Source organism: Pristiophorus japonicus, chromosome 12 (genome assembly GCF_044704955.1).
Source record: "Pristiophorus japonicus isolate sPriJap1 chromosome 12, sPriJap1.hap1, whole genome shotgun sequence".
NCBI classification, from domain to species: domain Eukaryota; kingdom Metazoa; phylum Chordata; class Chondrichthyes; family Pristiophoridae; genus Pristiophorus; species Pristiophorus japonicus.
Window position 1 is genome coordinate 157576179 of NC_091988.1, and position 22376 is coordinate 157598554.

The window sequence follows — 22376 nt, forward strand, 5'->3', positions numbered from 1 at the left end:
GACACGTAATGCATTCACATGACATTCTGTAACCCACTATTCAGTGGAGGCAAGATAAATGGTTAAACATCTTCAATAAAATATCACACAGAAGAAGCCAATGCTACCAGTTTGTAATATTGCCAGCATTAATTTCTCGGCTAACATCTTTCCTCAGATTACATATTTGGCCAAGTTGATTGTCCACATTAACTGTAATAAGCAAGTGCACGTGCTCAATTTGTTTTACTTTTCAGCAAGTACAGTACGTTAGAATTAAGAAAATCTCAACTATCTCCTGGTTTTATACAACATTGCTCCAGCTAAGAACACAATAGTTTTTCACTTTGAATTATATTGAAGAGCAGATTCAGTAGCAGAGCACAACCTAACAACAGTCAAACACATGAAGGTGCAAGAGTTATGGGTATCACACTTAGGCTGGTGACAGTCCCCTCTCTCTGTCGGCAGTAAGGCAGTGGCGCAAGCGGCAGAGGGGTGTTTGTGGAGTTCAAACACCTTCTGAAATGTCTACTGTTTTATATGTAATCGGACCACTCCACCTTTCGAAGGAATGTCCTTTCTTCAGCTGATAGAGACACAGAAGCAACGGATGTTTTTCGTGAGCTGGTCAGTTTCATGATTTGCACTGGCGCAAAAACTTACCGCCCCGCCCTCCTTTTTTAGCGAGATGATGACATCAATCGTCGTGCAACGCTGCGCTAGCACCCCGGATGGAACATTCGGCCTTAACGCCTCATTTAACGCCCGCCCCAGGAAACGCCTGAAAAAACCAGGCGGTCCCAGGGTGTGGCAGGCGGTATTGGCAGCATTTTTAAATGGAGGGATGAGGAGCCGACATCGCAGGTCATATTGACTACAACAGTTGCGCACATAATACTGTGTGAAGCTCTGACTTACAAACTTCACTTTTATCTGCCATTACAGTGCCCTTACAACTTCAGTGAGAAAATTAAATGGGGGCATTACTAGTTCACCAGCGTATCATGCTTCATGCTATTGCCAGGTGCTGTCAAGCTGGAGGAAGGACTCTTGGCCATGTCGGCCCATGGATAATGAGAGGCCGATGACGTCCGGGGAGAAGAACTTATCCCCCACAGGTTTACAGGCACCAACGCTTAGACCTCCAGCTCTCTGAGGTCTCTAAAGGTAGTGTTGACAGAGATATGCCATCTCTTACTGGCAGACCAATGCCTGCACCGCTCTGGAGGCAGTCTTCAATACTCTCCTCAACAGGTATCCGAATTCATTGTGGTGTGCTGTATGTTGCACAGCTTGGCCATCATGTGGGGCCAGGCATTGCCAGTGGGGATTGCATGCCCACCTCAGGAGGAGGAGGACGATGAAGAGGAGCCTGGCGAGGCCCCCATTGAATAACTACACCATTCATGGGGGAGGCAGCGTGGAGATGCTGCTCCCGGACCAACACTCGCAAGTCGCCAGCTCGTAATGGACCAGCTCTCCTAAATGGAGGAAACTGAGGGATGGAGCTAATACTGGACACGCTATGTGCCCCCATAAAGGCACATCTCCGGTGAACGTTGGAATGATGCACAGGACACCAATGGCAAATGAGGAGTCATAAATTTTACTGCAACAAAGTCATAAAAACAGCCCCCACCAAAATAAAACCATACAATATACAACGTTATGTTGCAGGGCACTAAACAATAATTAAACTTCTTTACTGTCGCAAGTTTTAGCTTGGGCACACAAAGTCCATTGTGTAATGCCTGACTTAGCACCAATGCTCCTTCAACTTAGATTTTCGCTGAACCTTGCAGTCGGAAGCGCAAACTATTTTCAGGTGCTAACTTTAACGCCCCGCCGTGATTAACGACCCGAAATCCAAAAAGCCCAAAATCCAGCCCAAAGACTTTTATATAAGGAAGGTCGTAATCAGTATAAATCAAGATATTGCAGGACACATGCAAGTAACTGTTGAGGTATTGGGCCCAAATTTGGCCAGCACAGATTTCTGGAGCACTCACCAGAGGTGTGCCGCTTTTGTAGGCCGAGTTTGGCCGCTCCCCAGCCTCTCCTCGATGGTGGTGCAGCGTGGCAACTGGATTCAGGGGCGGAGCCAGGTCCCAGCATTGAAAACAGTGCCGGGACCTCTGCACATGCGCGCTAGAGTATGTGCGCATGCGCTGTAGCTCCTCACACCCAGATTCTGTGAGTGTGCTCTGCAGACTGTGTGGGAGGGGCCCAAAGCACGCCGCCCCATCCCTGGCCGAATAGGCTCCCTCATCGGCGGCTCGTTGCCTTCCCTTCACATAAAGGTAGGACTTCTATTTTTTATTTGTTATTAATTGATTGATTGCTTATTACTTTGGTCTTGGTGCTTTAGGTTCAGGGTTCCTTCTATTTTTTATTTGTTAATTAATTGCTTATTATTTTTTGTGCTTTGTAAGTCTTGGTGCTAGGTGCAGGTCCTCTCAGCTTCCTTGTATTTTTTATTTGTTATTGAATGCTTATTTTTGTGCTTTGTTTAGTGCTTGGTGCTTTAAATGTACTTACCTGTGCTGATTTCTTAACTCTCCGCAAGGGTTTTCTGTGCGGGCCACAAGTGGTCACATACGTTGGCCTAAGTTAGTTTGGAGTAACTATTAGCTGTCCAACCTGGCTTAAATGGCCAAAACAGGTGTAGGTGGCTGGTAACGCCCCCTTTTGAATAAAAAAACTCAACTAAAAAATATCCTAATTAACTCACTTACACTGGCGCAAATTAAATGTGCAGAATTGCGATTTTTAAGATACTCCAAAAAAATCAAGTTGCTCCAAAAAAAACAGAGCAACTCCTGGCCAAATTTAGGCCAATGAGACTCAGTAGACTGTTACATTACTGGTGGGAGGAGGCTTGTGTGGAGCATATAGACCGGCATGGACTAGTTGGGAAAAATGGCCCGTTTCTGTGCTGCATATTCTATGTAACTTGGCATATTAAGCTGAGCGCATTCAGTTAACCTGAAGGAAATACAAAGGTTTTTAATTTAATGTCTAATTTACAAGTTAAAAATTATTCTTGCACAGAACACTGGCTATGTGCTGCTCCTTACACTTCAGAAAACGCAATCAGAAATATCAGCATCAAATGCAGTTTGAGACTGTAATTACACGCAATCTAGGCACAGTACACGCCAGAATTATTTGTCATTTTTCACTGTCAATTTCACGTTTCCCTTCATTGCAATTGGACAAACTGCAGCTGATTTGACAAAACAGGTCGGAGACAAAGGAGCCTAAAAATCAAAGTTACCGACTTGTTTAGAGACAGCACTTTTTTCTCCATTTTTTGATTACTCAGAAATTCAGTATTTTGCTGGTTCATCGGTTAGGTTGCTCCATTCATACTTATTGGTGTTCGTCATACTTTGGATTGTAATTGAAGATTTACTGAAGTCTATAGTTTGAGTTTTGTGTGTTTTGGTCAATGTAACAGAAGCAATGAAAGAAAGAACTTGCATTTATATAGCACCTTTCAGGACCAAGGTGCTTCACAAGCAATGAAGTACTGTTGAAGAGCAGTCACTGTTGTAATGTGGGAAACACGGCAGCCAATTTGTACAAAGCAAGCTCCCAGAAACAGCAATTAAATGATGCCCAGATAATCTGTTTTTGGTGGTGTTGGTTGAGGGGTAAATATTGGCCAGGACACAGGGAAGAACTTCCTTGATCTTCTTCGAAAAGTGCCATGGGATCTTTCAGGTCCACCTGAGTGGGTAGACGGGGCCTCTGTTTAAAGTCTCATTGAAGACAGTATCTCCGACAGTGTAGCACTCCCTCATTACTGCACTGAAGTGTCAGCCTAGATTATGCGCTCAAATAAATAGCTTGAATCATTCGGTTAGCGGGATTGATTAAAATTCAATACAGCTCAAAGTGGGTTTGGAATTTTCTACTCTAATTCAGTGAACACAAATATCCTTTTACTAAAGCAAAATACTGTAGATGCTGGAATCTGAAATAAAAACCGAAAATACTGGAAATCTCAGCGGGTCAGTTAATGTTTCAGGTCGAAGACCCTTCATCAGAACTGGCGAATGTTCGAAATGTTCGAATGTTCTAAATAAATAGATTCTGAAAGGGGGAGGAGAGAAAAGAACAAAAGGGAAGGCTGTAAAGTGCCTAAATGAAAGATGAGGTACTGTTCCTCGAGTTTACGTTGAGCTTCATTGGAACAGTGAGGGAGACCAAGGATGGAGATATCAGAGTGGGAATGGAATGGAGAATTAAAGTGACAGGCGACTAGAAGCTCGGGATCACACTTGTGGACTGAACGGAGGTGTTCCGCAAAGTGGTCACCCAATCTGCGTTTGGTCTTCCCAATATAGAGGAGACCACATTGCGAGCAGCGAATACAGTATACTAAATTGAAAGAAGTGCAAGTAAATCGCTGTTTCACCTGGACGGAGTATTTGGGGCCGTGGACAGTGGGAAGATGTGTGACTGTCCAACAATATCCATTTGTTGGGCAGTCACATCAAATGCTGTTGCTGTTGGGGCATCTCAAAATTCAGTGGTCTTGATCTGGGTTGGAATTCAACGGGTTGGAGTCAATCAACTCAGACTACACCAACTCCAATCTACTACTGTTGGATACATTCAAGATTGAGAAGGAGTGGGATCCTGATTTGAGGTCCGAGATTTATTTTGCTTTTCGAAATTTGGTGAAAACCTCAAGAATTAATAACTCCACATCCAGAGGCACAATTGCGGGAAAAAAAACGACAGTTGATGTTCAATTTACAGCGTAGAAGTATCTGGATGGCCTGTCTCGTCTGAATGGATGAATGGCCAACAGTAAAAATAGCCAGCAAATCACTCCAATAACGGCAACATCCTCCCCACCTGTACCTAGCTGCTCCAGCATGCTTAGTGCACCCAACAGCAAATGAAAAGTGATCATTTGCTGCCCTCTCCCAACACTCAGAATCAAAGCTTGAATAACAAAGTGCTGTTAGCCCTCGACAATGACACTTTACACAAAAGGATCTGCACACAAAGCTATTAAGAAGCATTTCCAAAAAAATCCATTAGCATGGGAAACAAAAAGATTCTGCAAAGGGCCTTTTAAAAGTCTACGCTTGATTAAAAAACGCAGTGCTGCGGAGGAACAACAAACCCATTAAAGCAAAGATTCCTTTGAAATCCCAGTGTTGTTTATCTGACCTCCAGTGAATTTAACAGTTTTACTAAGCTTCCATTATGAAAGCCCACTTTCACATTATATAAGAATGCTTTCAGTAACATCAATAATTATCCTTCAAGTGCAGCTGATTTTCTGTGAGTGTTGAACACATCAGCCTAGAAGATGCACGTAATGAGTAATGAGAAATGACATGAAATGTAGATAACATTGGACAAGTACCAATATTTGTAGTGTAACCCCAGCTGCCGTGGGCGTACCTAATAGAAGCATCTATTCATTTCTCCCTTCCTAATTATACTGTAGTTCAATCCTAGAAAAGAAAAGAATGTTTTCCATTTTACCTCATTCAAATAATGAGGTGTTCTATTGAAATATAAAATGCTGCTTTCTATTATATAACCTGATTTATGACTTCTTAGTATATTGGGCCCAAGTTTCCACATGATTTGCACCTGATTTTTAGGAGCAACTGGTGGAGAACGGACTATCTTAGAAATCGCAATTCTCCACATTTTTTTTTCTGCAGTTCTAGTCAGGTAGAACAGTTCTACTTTGGAACAGAATTTTTTCTTCAAAAGGGGGCGTGTCCGGCCACTGACGCCTGATTTGAAAGTTTCCACAGTGAAAACGTACTCCAAACTAAAGTAGAATGGAGCAAGTGAAGATTTTTGTAGAACTGAAAAAACCTGTTCTACACATTAAAAAATCAGGTGCAGGTTACAAATTAGGCGTCCAGAACGAGGTGGGAGGGGGGGGGAAGGGAAGTCATTAAATTCTATAATAAATCCTTATTTATATTTATACAAATATTATACAAATAAATCCAACCTGAACATTTATAAGCAAAGAAAAATAAATCATCTTCCTACCTGTGTGAAAGTGCTTCAGGCAGGCCTTTCGGGACCGAAGGCTGAACGGGCTGGCCCGAGACTTCGGGCAGGGCCCGTCCCCAGCACCAGATTTACAGGTAGGTGGCGTTGGGTTGGGTCGGGTCGGGGGGGTTCGGTTTGGGTCGGGGAGTGGGGGGGGGGGGAAAGAGAGGGAGAGGGAGAGGGAGAGACAGAGAGGGGGGGAGTAGGGAGAGAGAGGGAGGGGGGGGGGAAGGTCAGATCGGATCCAGTCCGGGAGCGGGAGCGGGAGTCGGGTCGGGTCCAGTGGGGGGAGGGGTGGGGGTCGGGTCGGGGGGCGGGAGCGCGGGTCGGGTCGGGTCTCGGCGGGGAGGCGGGGAGCGGGAACAGGAGCGTGGGTCGGGTCGGGTCCAGTCGGGGGGGACGGGGGGGGACGGAGCGAGAACAGGAGCTCGGGTCGGGTCGGGTCCAGTCGGGGGGGGGCGGGGGCGGAGCGGGAACAGGAGCGCCGGTCGGGTCGGGGGGAGGGGGGGGGGAGAAGCGGGTGTCGGGTCTGTTCCGGAGGCGGGGGGTGGGGGAGCGGGTGTCGGGTCTGGTCGGGGGGGGGGGTGGGGGAAGCAGGAGCTGGCCGTGGGAGGAGCCTTATTCACGCAGCCCCAGTGAGGCCATTCGGCCAGGGCTAGGGGCTGCGTGCTTCGGGCCCCTCCCACACAGTTCGGCGCATGGAGCTACTGCACTTGCGTGCCCACTGTAGCGCGCATGTGCAGAGGTCCCGGCACTGTTTTCAGCGCAGGGACCTGGCTCCGCCCCCCTACAGCTCGTGCTGCGCTGCGCCGAGGGCCAGAGGACCTGCAGGGAGGTGGAGAATACGGAGGATTTTTTTAGGCGCACTTTGTGGCGCGAAAAACGGGCGTCCAGGTCGGGACTGCGCCGTTCTAGGCGCGTGTGGAAACTTGGGCCCATTGTTCTGTTTATACATTTTGCTATAAGTTTAGGGAATGCTTTAGATATTCTTTCCGGTACAGTGGTGCTAGTCACTTCCTTAAATGGTCTGAGTGTCTTATGTTCAGCAGTAGACTCGTACTGCCCAATATCTAATTATATGGTGGGGGGAGTGGGGGGGGGGGAGGAGAGGGGGGGGAATGTAACAATTCTTGTCTTGTGATCTGAACTGGATATTGCGCTTTCAATTTCTTTCAAAGGTGATTGAGAAACAATTGAGCCTCGCTGTCCACAAACCTGAACCTCTGGTTCATCCTCCCTACAGTGTGTTCAATATGGTCCCGGTGGTCCCCTGGCATGTGTTACTCAGGAGTGGTGAGGATTGCCAAGTACTGTCGTGAGCCACATCTGTGGGGGTATCCCTTGTCCCCCATCAGCAAGCATGCAAGGTTCCTAGGAAGGTCTAATATTGGGAGGATGGGGCAGTGCCACAGGATAAATGCTCACCAAAAACCTGAACGTAATGTATGACAGTTTACAGGACCCAACAAGTAACTGAAAATGTCCTGCAGGATGAACGCTAACCGGCTTTAAACGGTTTTATGGTAGTCAAGACATTGTTCATTCACTTTTCAGATTTCTCGCTTCCTCTTAAAGGTTGACCCAACCCTTGGACAACTGTAGAATTTCTCTCATCAAAGGTACCTTTAAACTGTCAAGACAAACTCCTTTAAGTTTCTATCAATGTGAGAGTGAACACAATAAACTAAATGCAAATCAAAATGTTATGTTTTTCTTATTCTGCTAACTTCCAAACCCAATTTTCACAGTGTGCCTGTCCCCTCCATCTTATTCCATTCGACTGTATCAAGTATGTCCTGAAACTGCAGCTAAAGTTAAATCAGACCCTCTTTTAATGGACTGCATTTGCCCTGATTTTCTAATATAATATTGCTGCCATTCACTGTGTAAGTGATTGCCAGCATTCAGCTTTACAGATAAAGGATAAGAGACAGCAAAGTACTTTAAAGGAGATGATTTAATTTAAAATGTGACTGAAAGAATATGAATGGCGCCAGGGTTCCATGGCGTCACTTGGCCCTCATTGCGACTCACCCAATCCAGAGTTAAAATCATACTGGGGTCTGAGTGACATCATCGGACCCCAACATTTGAATATTTATGAGGCCCTCGCCTGTGTGCAGTGAACATCTCTGAAGCCTCCCGAAATCTGTGAGTTAAAATTGCAGTGAGCAGGGGGGGGTGGCACGAATGCAAAGTAAGGGCACTACTGCAATTTTAATCCCTCCCCGCATGCCCCGCTCTCGTCACCCGCAAGAGCTCAAAATTGGGGTTTTGGTCAAACTGGGCCAGATGTGAATCATTAAGCTGCTTTATTTTACAGATAGCAAGTAACCATATAGAGTAAAAGTTAAAGGAAAATGTCACTTACTTACCTCAACATCACGCCACTCCTCAAAAACATGGGAAAAACTCATTAACCCACCCTCAGGATATTTCATGAGCCGATCTACATGTTTTTGGCATTAACTTTCTTTCAGACATCTTCTAAAAACAAAAACTGACCTGCATTCTGACGAAAGGTTACTGATCTGAAACATTAACTCTCTTTCTCTCTCCACAGATGCTGCCTGACCTGCTGAGTATTTCCAGCACTTTGTTTTTATTTCAGATTTCCAGCATCCGTGGTATTTCGCCTCTGCATTTTTATATTCCAGCTGCGGGCTAAGGGTTGTGACTGACAGACCTCTGTTCAAAGCCAGCGCCCCATGTGTTTCCAGCATTACAGCCCTCCCCCTGGATGACTTCTTCCCTATTAGTGATTCAGCAGTAAGCCTGTCAATACATCTCAGCCTTCTCCCCGCCATGAGGTGTGGGTGTGCTAAAATGAATGGGGGCCATCCTGGCTAATGGACCTGAGATGAAGCAATAGATCCTTATTGCATCTGCATGAACGAGGCCGTGAGCTGCGACATTTCACATACTAGCCTGTTTGGCTTCAATACACATCTCCGATACTTTCAATTTGTGGCTTTGTTTTTAGACCTGTGCAAATTCACTTGCTTTAAAACATAATATTTAACCGGAACTCAATTTCAAAATTCTTTTAGTGAAGAGAAAAATGCTGCCAAAGCACGACACATGTACCTAGGAGGAAATGGTAACATTAAGACTTGGAACACGTGCCTACGAACGACTGTGTCATTGGTTCCCAGGTGAAGAATTGTTACATGCAATGCATCTCCCTGAAGTCATTATCCTTTGGATGCTCATTTTTTTCAAACACATTCAGATTTGACACAGGACTGGAGTCAGTAACATCTTTCCATGTAATGATAAATTAACATTGAGATTCAATTTCTAAAAGGTTGCTTTTCTTTGTGCTCGATTTCCATCCAATGTCGACAGCATTATATCTTAGCTTGAAAATTAAATAAAGCAGATGGAATGTAATGGGTACATTTTTTGCTTTAGTGCTATTATGGTAGATCCAAATAGGTTTCTTGAACTATTAAAATTTTGTAAGCTGGACATGCGAGAATACAGGGTTTACTGAAAGCACAAAGGATTAAACTGGCCAACTTGTACATTTTTGTGCATAATAAGTACAAGTAGATAAACCAAATTTGATAACTATAGTCATAATAAAACTAATATACCACGAACATTATTTTAAAGAGGAACTGAACTGTCTTTATGAAAAGATATTTAGTGTATTTTTAAACACTTATATGAATCAGATCAAAGTATATCACTACATTGTGAAAATAAGAACATGAGAATTAGGAGCAGTAGGCCATGCGGCCCCTCGAGGCTGCTCTGCTATTCAATATCATGGTTGATTTTCTACCTCAACTCCACTTTCTTGCACTATCCCCATATCCCTTTAATATCCAAAAATCTATCCATTTATTTTTTGAATATATTCAACGACTAAGAATCCACAGGCCTCAGGGGTAGAAAATTTCAAAGATTCACAACCTTTTGAATGAAGAAATTTCTTCTCATCTGTCCTAAATGGCTGACTCCTTATTCCGAGACTGTGACCCCGTGTTCTAGATTCCCCAGCCAAGGGAAACATTTTCTCAGCATTAACCCTGTCAAGCCATCTATGAATTTTATATGTTTCAATATCACCTCTCATTTGTCTAAATTCCTGGGAATATAGACTATGGGGCTAAAATTCAGGCACGGCAAAAAGCTGGCGCACCAACAATTTCCTACCTGGTTTTTCTGCCGGGGTCGCTGAGGCAGCCTTTGGATCGATTTTCAGCACTTTGTACTTTTTTGGACGTTGGACCGGAACTCGGTCATGGTCGGGGTGGAAGTGTGGCAGTAAATCAGACTGAGGGGAGGAAGTTGGGGTGGGATCGAGTCTCCGCCACTGTCACTCAGCAGCGGAGCGGTGGTGACGTCACTGTGCGTGTGCTTCACCGCGCTCTCTTCCCTCCGTTAAAGGGGAGAGAATTGGGCAGTTTTTAGCTTCGGCCACTGGGCCACCAGGGAAGGTTTTGGCCGGATCAGCGGCCTGGATCCAAGAGGGGGTGTCAGGCTGTCCGTTGGCGGCCTGACTGAACCCGGGGGCAATATTTGGCCGACCGATCGGGAAGTTGGCTGCCAAAAATAACAACATGGTGACCGAGGCAGTGGGTCCTACCCTTGAAGGGCCGCCATGCTGCCGGGCCATACACAGGCAGGAGAAAGTGCCCTGACAGAAAAAACTGTCGGGGGCACCATCCAGTGGCTCGAGGGTTTTTTTTAAACCTAAACTTGGGGCGGATTAATATGTAGGTGTGGGATAGCGGCAGTGCGCGTTTTGATGACGGGTTTGCGGTGGTCATCATCAGCGGAGCGGAAGTGGGGACAGGCCAAAAAATTCCCGATCTAAATGTGGACGAAGCGGCCAATGGACTGCAACGCGGTAGCCACTCGATTCCGCCGCATGGTCGCTGCAAAACAGCGGAAACGGGCCTTGTACAGACCCTGCACTTCAGCCCCCTAGTCTCCTCAATATCTCCTTATAAGACAATCTCTCCATCCCAGGACGCAGTCTGGTGAACTTTCATTGGACTCCCTCTAAGGCAAGTATATCCTTCCTTAGGTAAGGAGACTGGCGGTGGGAGAAATTGGGCATCAATAGAAAGCTGCCGCTGTCACCATGGCCTCGGGTTTATGGTCCCTGAAAATGGCCGCAGCGCTACCGGGCAGACGTTCGCACTGGGGGCTGAGATTTGTAGCGCAGCGCTAACTTGCCATGTAACACCCTCCTGGAGGCATTAGTGGAGGCATCCAACCCAAAGTTTCCATCTTGAAGTGCCGTTGCAGCATCTTACAGCCTCTGGGAGTGAGGCTGTGGAGTTCGCAATTTCAGCCATTACTGCCTTTCAAAAAAAATGTTTTACATTAAAGAAGCCCTAAGTAGGAGTCTTCAGCACTTAAAGCTGAATTCCCTTTCGAACATCATAAAATGGTAAAAATGCTTCAGCACTTACACAAATGGCTCAGCAGGGAAGGGGCACCCTGTGTCTCACACGCAGCACTCCAGCTTTGTGCAGGGAGTCAACACTGCAAGAGAGGTCCTCTGCCCACAGGGCCAGGAGGCCCCCCAGAAAGGAGGATGTGCTACATTACTGAGGGCATTACTCCCAATAATGTTTCCCCCATTACCTAGCTCCAATGCCCAAAGAAGCTTCATACTTGTTGTGTATCTATAAAGCATGCACTCCCATGTTCCGCCACCAGGGAGTGCATCCCTTGGGAGCACTGTATATAAGCCGGCCCCTAAGGCCTGTTAGTCTTTATTAAGACACTCCAGAATGAGTGAGGTCACTGTTACTTTAATCTCCCTGTGTGCAGTCTCATCTGTGTTAGGAACACAACAACTGGCGACGAGTACACGAATCCAATGCAAAGATGCAGCAAATTGTGGGCATCCGGGAGAAGTTCTCAGAGGGTGAGGACTGGGAAGCCTATGTCGAACGGCTGGACCAGTATTTTGTAGCCAACGAGCTGTTTGGAGAAGGAAGCGCTGCAAAAAGGAGAGCGGTCCTCCTCATGGCCTGCGGGGCACCGACCTACAGCCTCATGAAGAATCTTCTGGCTCCAGTGAAACCCACAAATAAGTCGTATGAGGAGCTGTGTACACTGGTTCAGGAGCATCGTAATCCAAAGGAGAGCGTGCTGATGACAAGGTATCGGTTCTATACGTACCAGCAATCTGAAGGTCAGGAAGTGGCGAGCTACATCGTCAAGCTAAGGCGACTTGTTGGACAATTTGATGGCTTCCTGGAGAAAATGCTGAGAGACTTTTTTGTACTGGGCATTGGCCACGAGACCATCCTACGAAAACTTTTGACTGTAGAGACACTGATTCTCAGTAAGGCCATTGCGATAGCACAGGCGTTTATGTCCACCAGTGATAACACCAAACAAATCTCTCAGCACATAAGTGCGAGAAATGTTCATAAATTAACTGAAACTGTGTTTGTGAGCAGAAATGTACAGGGCAGAAACCACGAGCCTGCAACTGCCAGCAGGCCTCAGGTGACCCAGATGACTCAGAATCCGCAACAAAGGATGAATGCAAGGCAATTCACACCTTATTGGCGTTGTGGAGGCTTTCATTCAGCCTATTCATGCTGCTTCAAAGGGTATGTTTGCAAGAGCTGTGGAACAATGGGGGACCTCCAACAAGCTTGCGGATGAGCTGCAAGCTCTGCAAAACCTGCTAACCACCACGTGGCAGAGGAAGATTGGTCCATGGTGGATCAAAGCAATTTTGAGCCTCAGAGAGAGACAGATGCTGAAGTACATGGGGTGCACACATTTTCGACAAAATGTCCACCTATAATGCTGAACGTAAAATTGAATGGCTTACCCGTAGCCATGGAACTGGACTTTGGTGCTAGCCAATCCATCATGAGTAAAAAGATGTTTGAGAGACTGTGGTGCAACAAGGCACTCAGACCAGCCCTGAGTCCCATCCACACAAAACTTAGAACGTACATCAAAGAGCTTATCACTGTCCTGGGCAGCGCCATGGTCAAGGTCACCTATGAGGGCATAGTGCACGAACTGCCACTCTGGATTGTCCCGGGCGATGGCCCCATACTGCTTGGAAGGAGCTGGCTGGGCAAAATCTGCTGGAACTGGGATGACATCCAAGCGTTATCACATGTCAATGAGGCCTCATGTACCCAGGTTCTTAATAAATTTCCTTCCCTTTTTGAGCCAGGCATTGGAAACTTTTCCGGGGTGAAGGTACGGATCCACTTGGTCCCAGAGGCGCGACCCATTCACCACAAGGCGCGAGCGGTACCTCACATGATGAGGGAGAGAGTGGAAATTGAGCTTGATAGGCTGCAACGCGAGGGCATCATCTCCCCAGTGGAATTCAGCGAGTGGGCCAGCCCAATTGTTTCAGTACTCAAAAGTGATGGCACAGTCAGGATTTGCGGCGATTATAAAGTAACTACTAATCGTTTCTCGCTACAGGACCAATACCCGCTACCTAAGGAAGACGACCCATTTGCGACGCTGGCAGGAGGCAAGACGTTCACCAAGCTTGACCTGCCTTCAGCCTACATGACGCAGGAGCTGGAGGAGTCTTCAAAGGGCCTCACCTGCATCAACATGCACAAGGGACTGTTCATCTACAACAGATGCCAGTTTGGAATTCGGTCGGCTGCAGCGATCTTCCAGAGAAACATGGAGAGCCTACGAAAGTCGGTACCACGCACGATGGTTTTTCAGGACGACATATTGGTCACGGGTCAGGACACCGTCGAGCACCTACAAAAGCTGGAGGTCCTCCAGCAACTGGATCGCGTAGGGCTGCGGCTGAAGAGATCGAAATGCGTCTTCATGGCAACAGAAGTGGAGTTTCTGGGGAGAAAGATCGCGGCGGACAGCATTCGGCCCACAGACACCAAGACAGAGGCTATCAGGAACGCGCCCAGGCCACACAACATCACGGAGCTGCGGTCATTCCTGGGACTCCTCAACTATTTTGGTAACTTCCTACCGGGGTTAAGCACCCTCTTAGAGTCCCTACATGTGTTATTGTGTAAAGGTGAGAACTGGGTATGGGGAAAAAAACAAGTAATTGCTTTTGAGAAAGCCAGAAACATTTTACGCTCCAACAAGCTGCTTGTATTGTATAGCCCATGTAAAAGACTCGTGCTAGCATGTGATGCGTCGCCGTACGGAGTCGGGTGTGTATTACAACAAGCAAACGTTACGGGGAAGTTGCAACTTGTCGTCTATGCCTCCAGGAGTTTGTCTAAGGCCGAGAGGGCCTACAGCATGATTGAGAAAGAGGCATTAGCGTGTGTGCTCGGGGTAAAGAAAATGCATTAGTACCTGTTTGGCCGCAAATTTGAGCTGGAAACCGATTACAAGCTCCTCATATCCCTGTTCGCTGAAAACAAGGGGATAAATACTAATGCCTCAGCCCGCATACAAAGGTGGGCACTCGCGCTATCAGCGTATAACTATACCATCCGCCACAGGCCAGGCACCGAGAACTGTGCAGATGCTCTCAGTCGGCTACCATTGCGTACCACGGGGGTGGAAATGGCGCAGTCTGCAAACTTGTTAATGGTGGCACAGTCCGCAGATTTGTTAATGGTCGTGGAAGCATTTATAAATGATAAATCATCTGTCACGGCCTACCAGATTAGGACTTGGACCAGCCAAGATCCTCTGCTGTTCCTAGTAAAAAACTGTGTACTGCATGGGAGCTGGGCCAGCATCCCCGTTGAAATGCAAGAACTAATCAAGCCGTACCAGCGGCGAAAGGACGAGCTGTCCATTCAGGCAGACTGCCTGTTGTGGGGCAACGGCGCAGTGCTACCCAAAAAGAGCAGGGAGACGTTCATCTCGGATCTCGACAGCACACACCCGGGAATAGTAATAATGAAAGCGATAGCCAGATACCACGTGTGGTGGCCCGGTATCGACTTTGACTTAGAGTCCTGTGTACGGCAATGCAGCGTGTGTACTCAGTTGAGCAATGCGCCCAGAGAGGCACCACTAAGTTTTTGGTCCTGGCCCTCCAGACCATGGTCGAGGATCCATGTCGACTATGCGGGCCCGTTTCTTGGTAAAATGTTCCTGGTGGTGGTGGATGCTTTTTCAAAATGGATTGAATGTGAAATAATGTCGGGAAGCACCGCCACCGCCACCATTGAAAGCCTGAGGGCCATGTTTGCCACCCACAGCCTGCCTGACATACTGGTCAGTGACAAAGGCCATGTTTCACCAGTGCCGAATTTAAAGAATTCATGACGCGCAATGGGATCAAACATGTTACCTTGGCCCCGTTTAAACCAGCCTCCAATGGGCAGGCAGAGCGGGCAGTACAAACCATCAAACAGAGCCTTAAATGAGTCACAGAAGGCTCACTCCAAACCCGCCTGTCCCGAGTACTGCTCAGCTACCGCACGAGACTCCACTCGCTCACAGGGGTGCCCCCGGCTGAGCTACTCATGAAAAGGACACTTAAAACCAGACTCTCGCTGGTTCATCCCAACCTGCATGATCAGGTAGAGAGCAGGCGGCAGCAACAAAATGTAAATGATGGTAGCGCCACTGTGTCATGGGAAATTGATCTGAATGACCCTGTGTATGTGCTAAACTATGGACATGGTCCCAAGTGGATCGCGGGCACGGTGATAGCTAAAGAAGGGAGTAGGGTGTTTGTAGTCAAACTAGACCATGGACAAATTTGCAGAAAGCACCTGGACCAAACGAGGCTGCAGTTCACAGACTGCCCTGAACAATCCACAGCAGACACGACCTTTTTCAAGCCCACAATACACACCCAAAGGGTCAACGACACCGCACTGGACCAGGAAATCGAACACATCACGCCCAACAACCCAGCAAGGCCAGGCTCACCCAAGAGTCCTGCAGGGCCAACAACACGCCAGCCCAGCGAGGACACAGCCAACACACCAGAACAGACATTTGTACCGAGGCGGTCCACCAGGGAAAAAAAGTCTCCTGACCAACTCACTTTGTAAATAGTTTTCACTTTGACTTTGGGGGGACGGGAGGGGGGGGGCGGCGGAGGGAGTGATGTTGTGTATCTGTAAAGCATGCACTCCCATGTTCCGCCACCAGGAAGCGCATCCCCTGAAGTCCCAAGGGATCCCAGCATCCCTTGGGAGCACTGTATATAAGCCAGCCCCTAAGGCCTGTTACTCGCTCTGGAGTGTCTTAATAAAGACTGAGGTCATTGTTACTTTTACCTCCCTGTGTGCAATCTCATCTGTGTTAGGAACACAATAATACTGGTCAAGGTCAGTGAATGCATCTTCAAAAGCCATCTTCTACCAACTCAACCACTCGCCTCACACACTGTTCAATGTACAACTCCCCACCCCCCCAATCACTCACGTATCACTAATCTCTCCCAATCATGAGCCACATCTCCCATTCTTAGCCTCACCTCACTCCCTTGGAGGAGACAGTGCAGGCCATTCTTGGGCATGGCTGAGCCCTTGGCCAGCGGTGGGGCTGAAAGGATAAAAGATGCTGGTATCCTCATACCTTATCCTCCTTCTGGCATGCACCTCTTGGTTTCCCATCCTTCCCTCACCACAACTCCACCCTTGTGCCTTCCTCATTTCACACACCCAAGAAATGCAGCCGAACCAGCCAGTGGTTGACCAAGAAGAGTGAAGAGTGAAGATTATTCATTTGACACTCCCAGCCAGCAGCTCCTCGAGGTCGTCCAGTAAGGCCATTTGCAATGTCCTCCACTGAAACCAGCCATGCTGCAGCCACTGGGGTAGCACTGCATGACATCAGTAGGATAGGCAAAGACAAGCACAAGACAATCGCTAAGGGAATGCATAGGATGATGAATTGTTTCCATGATGTCATATTGGATGGATAGATGTATAAAGTTGGGTTGGAATCTTTGGTTTGTGATGGCTTTTTTTCAGCATCGTGGCCAAACGGCAGTTGCGCTCTTTTGCCATTTTTTGCCGAAAGCGGGCGGCGTTAAGCCCCCCAATTTTTAGCCCCATGTATTTAATTAACTTAGCTTATAGTTTTGTTTTTGTAACCAATTAATTTACGTTATAGGTAGTTTAAATTAAATATTTACCTGCAACACAAACCACTACAAATATTGTCGGCAAAAAGCAGTACCTACTTGCCCCTCTACATCGAATTCCCACGCTTTCCAAATTCTCAACTTTTACACTCTGTTTAGGTGCACTCTGCTTAAGACCATTCTGCGCAGATGTGTTGCTACAAAAGCAAAATACCACGGATGCTGCAAATCTGAAATAAAAAACAGAAAACGCAGGAAATACTCAACAGGTCAGGCTCAAGGTTTCAATGTTAACTCTGTTTCTCTCTCCACAGATGTCGCCTGACCTGCTGAGTATTTCCAGCATTTTCGGTTTGTATTGCTTGTAAGCAGTGTCATTGTGACAAAAATGGTACACATTTGTTCCAGCTGTTTTCCCCTTTCAGTGACCAAGTCAGTGCCTGTTTATTGCGATAAAAGTACTGATATCTTCATGAACTCTGGACCAATATGAACAATGCTGCCCTCCAGGCCTTTAGTTACTGAGTGTCAAGAATGTTTTTAACATAAGTTAATATAAAGAATGGAAATACTTAAAATGAGTGAAAACAATGTCATTTCAAAAAATTTAGTGAACTGGGAAAATCAACACTGAGCCTTGGAATTAAACTGTACATATCGAAGTGCACAGGTGCCTCATACAATCATATGAATTATCTTTGTCCAACATTTTAAGAAAGTCATGAACCTTTTTATTTTATACAGGTTAAAATAGTGAATCTTTTAAAATAGTGAAGAAATTCACATGAACATATTAAGTGTTTATACTCTAATAGTTACACCATGTAATTTTGAGGAGCAGGTCTTTTAACAGTTTATTGGGATATAGGGGGATTTGGAATACAGCCCAATGAGAACTCGAAAATTAGACTGCAATAGATAAAATTACTTAACAACACCTTTAAGACTCATTTGTTATTCAATTACATCCTTTTATGGGACATCCCAGTGTATCCCTCGTGCTTTATATTTCTTTGATAGCTGATAAGACCCATCCATCAGTAAATATGCAACAACCTATAATTCCAGAGATAGAACTGGCCCAGCTGCAGCATTTTCCATTTTATTTCCTCACATTTAATCCTGTGCCTCGGTTACTTCCATTTCCAAGGCCAGTAGTTTACAGTCTTATGCCGACCATTAACTGTTTTCAACATCTCCCTCCATTCCCATCGTGGCACTACCGTTAAATGCTGCCACTCCCTTTACCAACATCTAAGCCTTGAAATCACGGCTGGTTTAAAGGATTACAGTGGCAGTAATTAGGGGAGAAGTGGTAGCAAAATCGAAGTGTGGCTCAGCACACAGATCCCAACCACTGTCCGTTGTGCTTCATATTGCTGGCAGCAGGAGATCATATCTGTGCACCAAAGCACACAGTGTGGACTTAAAATCAGTGCCAATTAAGGGGAGAATGACCCATATTGGTAGATTGCATTATTGCATGGTGATACGTTCTTTCTGCCCATATAATTCGGGCATCATGTGATCTCCTACAGCAAGAAATCCAGACAACATCTGCAATCTGAACAACACTGACAGCAGTCATAAACATCATAATTTCCTCTTCCAGCTTCTTCCAAGGCTACTGGTGGGGGCATTGGTTACTATTCCGTGACACATAAAGGAGATGAGTTTGTGCTTTATTCAAGAGAGCCAACGGGCTAGAAATTCAGTTTTTGCCAATATCGTTTTTTTTTTCCCCTGTCATTTTTCGGAAAAAATATCACCAAAAACGTTGCCATTTTTTTTAAGGGGGTAAAATGGGCAAAAAAATTGCGCCCAACAGGAAAAATCGGCGTTGCACGAGGATTCACAGTGGAAACCACGGTCTTCGCCAACTTTAGCCCAAGGCCTATCACCGCCAAAAATACAGGCCCTGGGAGGGGAGAAAACACAAAAAAAATTGCAAAAATAAAAAAAATCAGAAAACATGCATTATACACTTAACTAATGAATCGCTGAAATAGAATTAAAAAATAAAAACGTCAACTTATCTTTTTTGTAGGTCTTCATACCTACCGCTGTTTCTGGTGCTTCAACGCAGGCTTTTCTCAGGTGATGTTTTTTCACCCTGAGTACGGATTCACCGAATGGCCAATTTTAAGAGGTTGCTTTTTGTTGGTGTTGCACGTCGCCGATCTGCTTCTCGGCGATATTTCAAAACCGCCAGTCGTTAACTTTGGCCAATTTAGGTGAGTACCTTTTACCGGAAAAAACGGCAAAATATCACCGAAAAATGTGCGCAAGGCTAGCCAATTTCTCCCCCAACAACTTCATCACATTCACTATTCCTGCACCCATATATTCGTTCAGGTCCCTACCTATAATATTGTGGCATATATGAACAGAAGCTCAAGCTGGCCTGAAACTGTGAGAAAAGGATCATGCATGTCTATGACTATTTCCCCAGCTGCTTCCATAATGCATTTATCTTGTAACAATCATCTTATTTGACAGGGAGGCAGAGTGCAAAGATATCTCCTGGGAGACTAACGTTACCCTCATCAGCATTGGCTAATGACACCCCTGCACCAAGCATCAACAGAAGCAGAGCATAGATAACATGACGCCATACAACCACCGTTGGTGGTTGAAGCATACTTTATATGGCTTGAGAGATGAAGATTCAATGCTGTTACCCCAAGGTCTCCAAGTTTAACACCTTATGCTTCATGGTTCACTATGTTGTACAAAGAGGCCTAACTATAGATGTGGAGAAGAGAATCAAGGGTGCAGCAGACACTGATCATAAAGAACTAGCTCCAGAAATAATAGTGCAATCTGCGAGATTGGTGCCCCAGGTACTCATCAAGATATATGTCTGAACTGCACCTTTAAAGATTCCCTTCACAGAAAGTCAATCTATCAACCTAATTCCAAATCCCTTTGATGGCTCAGTCAGGATGTAAAATCTCCCAACTTTGCAGAGGACTATTAGTTTCCTGCAGTGTCTGTACCCCATCCAAATCTGAGTCTGTACTAGTACTAATCATCCATGACCCGTGTATGTCACAGACTCAATCACCCCATGTAACCTTCAGAAATCAGTATTATCACATAAACACCACGATATATCTTAGTCACCGAAGAATTACCAGTAATTCCAGAAGCTTTTCCCAATTATAACAAAATTATAAATGCATTTATAAAGAATGTATTTATGTTTTCAGTACATGTGGCACACAGGAAATCCTCCCCCTGTGATTCCTGAAAACAAATAGTCCTGGACTTCCATGGAGGGTGTCCCGCCGGAACTCCGAGCCACGATCAGAATTTGTGTTGGGAGAGAAAGCGACAGACACACATTGCTGGTCCTCCACAACCTGACTTGGTCTCCCGAGTAACATATGCCACAGTGTTAAACACAAAAAGCTTACTATTGCTCTTCTGGAGGGAATTTGCATCAGGTGGATGATGGTTCCACTAGCTAACAGGCACTAAAGTATTTAATTTATGAATCTCTCCATATTTTGCACTTAAAATTAATTGAAGAAAATAACACCTTCAAGAGGGAATCAGGTGCATTTTACTGTTACTGAAATAATTCATTACATAAAGGCGAACCTGTCCTTTAAGGTGAGCTTGTTTGACATGGGTGCATGAGGTGTGCTATTCATGCTGTGTCATTCAAGTGAAAGTGTTACAATCCATTCTCACTATGAAGTAAATGGAAAAGGAGATGGCAATCAGAAATGATGATGCACTCGGTAACCAGGTGGGAATTTTACAATCTCCTTTACATGTACTCTAGATGTTGGTGGCCATACTGAGTAAATTCAGTAACAGCCATCTCGCCTACAAAACGGGCAACCAGCACTGGAAAGTCAGGTTGGTACCCAGTATACGCATTTGCCCGCCTGGATCAACTTTCAGGCAGGCTTTCAAATGTGTACCCAGCACTCCTGCTCTATCTAGGGAAGAGACACGACCCCAATTGCAAATTTTAAAGAAAAATGGGCAGAGTATGCACAACCTGTATACCTTAGGGAAAGGAAAAACTGAGGGAAATCAGGAGGTCCACAGTTTTGAGGTCCTGGGTGAGAATGATTCAGAGTGGGAGATGGTGTGATGAATCTTAATTTTGAATACAATAAAAAAGCAGGGAGGAGGATTTGTATGCTGGATTGTATATTTAAAGCTTAAGAAGGCAGCAATGAGCATAGTAGTATCAACAAACTAGGGAGAGACAAGAAAATGATGATGAAAATTGCAGCGATGGATTGTTACTTCTATACTAATGCAACATATATACAGGCAACAATGCATATGGATAAAAGCACCCTAGTACAGACAGAAGGATGGAGAGAGATGTTGCTGGATACGTCAATGATAAAGATGTAAATAATGGCATCACCTCCAAAACCCAGCCAAGATACGTGCACCTTCAAACACCAGCAGCCTTGCTAATTGCACCCAAATAAAAATTAGTTAACGACCTAACAGATTATCCTCTGACTCTAATGAGTTAGAAGCTGTCCTTAGCCTACCAACAGCTACTGCTCATTAAACTACAAATGACTTTTAAAAGCCTTTCTTTAAATTGACCACTTTGGCAATTCTCCAAATTCTGAGTTAATCCTTTGTATTCTGATAACGTCCGGCAGGGAATTCCTGCGTCCCATACCTAATAACAGAGGATTTTAACTTTAATACAAAATTAATCCCAATGAAGGAACACTTAAGACACTGTTTATAGCTGATAAGAAAATACATTTTGACAAAGTGACTTTTTACAGGATTTGCGACTTCTCCCAATGGCACCTTCATATAATTACATCACGAAAACAAACTTGTGATAGATCAATAATTTCACTGATCTGTGGCTCCAACACTTTCTATTATAACAGCAACAGAAACATTTATCTTTAAAATATTTTGGTTGTTAAATTTCTGATATTTAAGTAGTTAGACTTTTTTCATCTTAGTGCCCAGTTTTAGAAACTTTTCTATCTTATTGCATGGCTAAGATGGTAACAAGAATTTTTACAAATAATAATACTTTTCTTCCCTTCCTCTCTTCACAGCAATGAATATTGCAGGGGCACAGCTCTGTGGGTCTTGGTCATCTTCTTCTTGTATCAGCCAAGAGAATGAGCATTAATGGGAGATTCAGAGTGTGAATAGCCAGCATCTGCCAGAGGCATTAGGAATCAGAGTCCGGAGCTTGAGGCAATGGTGGTGGAGAAGTACATTATAGGAATACCAGGAACATGCCTACTAGCAGAAGATAGAAACTTCATCCACCATAGAGTAACAGAGAACGGAATTTTCATGCTTCCATGAGTGCGGGATTGGAGGTGGATGG

At 45.4% G+C, this 22376-nt stretch overlaps 1 protein-coding gene across 1 annotated transcript in view; it reads right to left on the reverse strand.

Moving 5' to 3' along the window:
- The window catches only part of vstm2l (V-set and transmembrane domain containing 2 like), a 97583-nt gene that overhangs the window by 36343 nt on the left and 38864 nt on the right, over positions 1 to 22376 (reverse strand). The window lies entirely within an intron of this gene.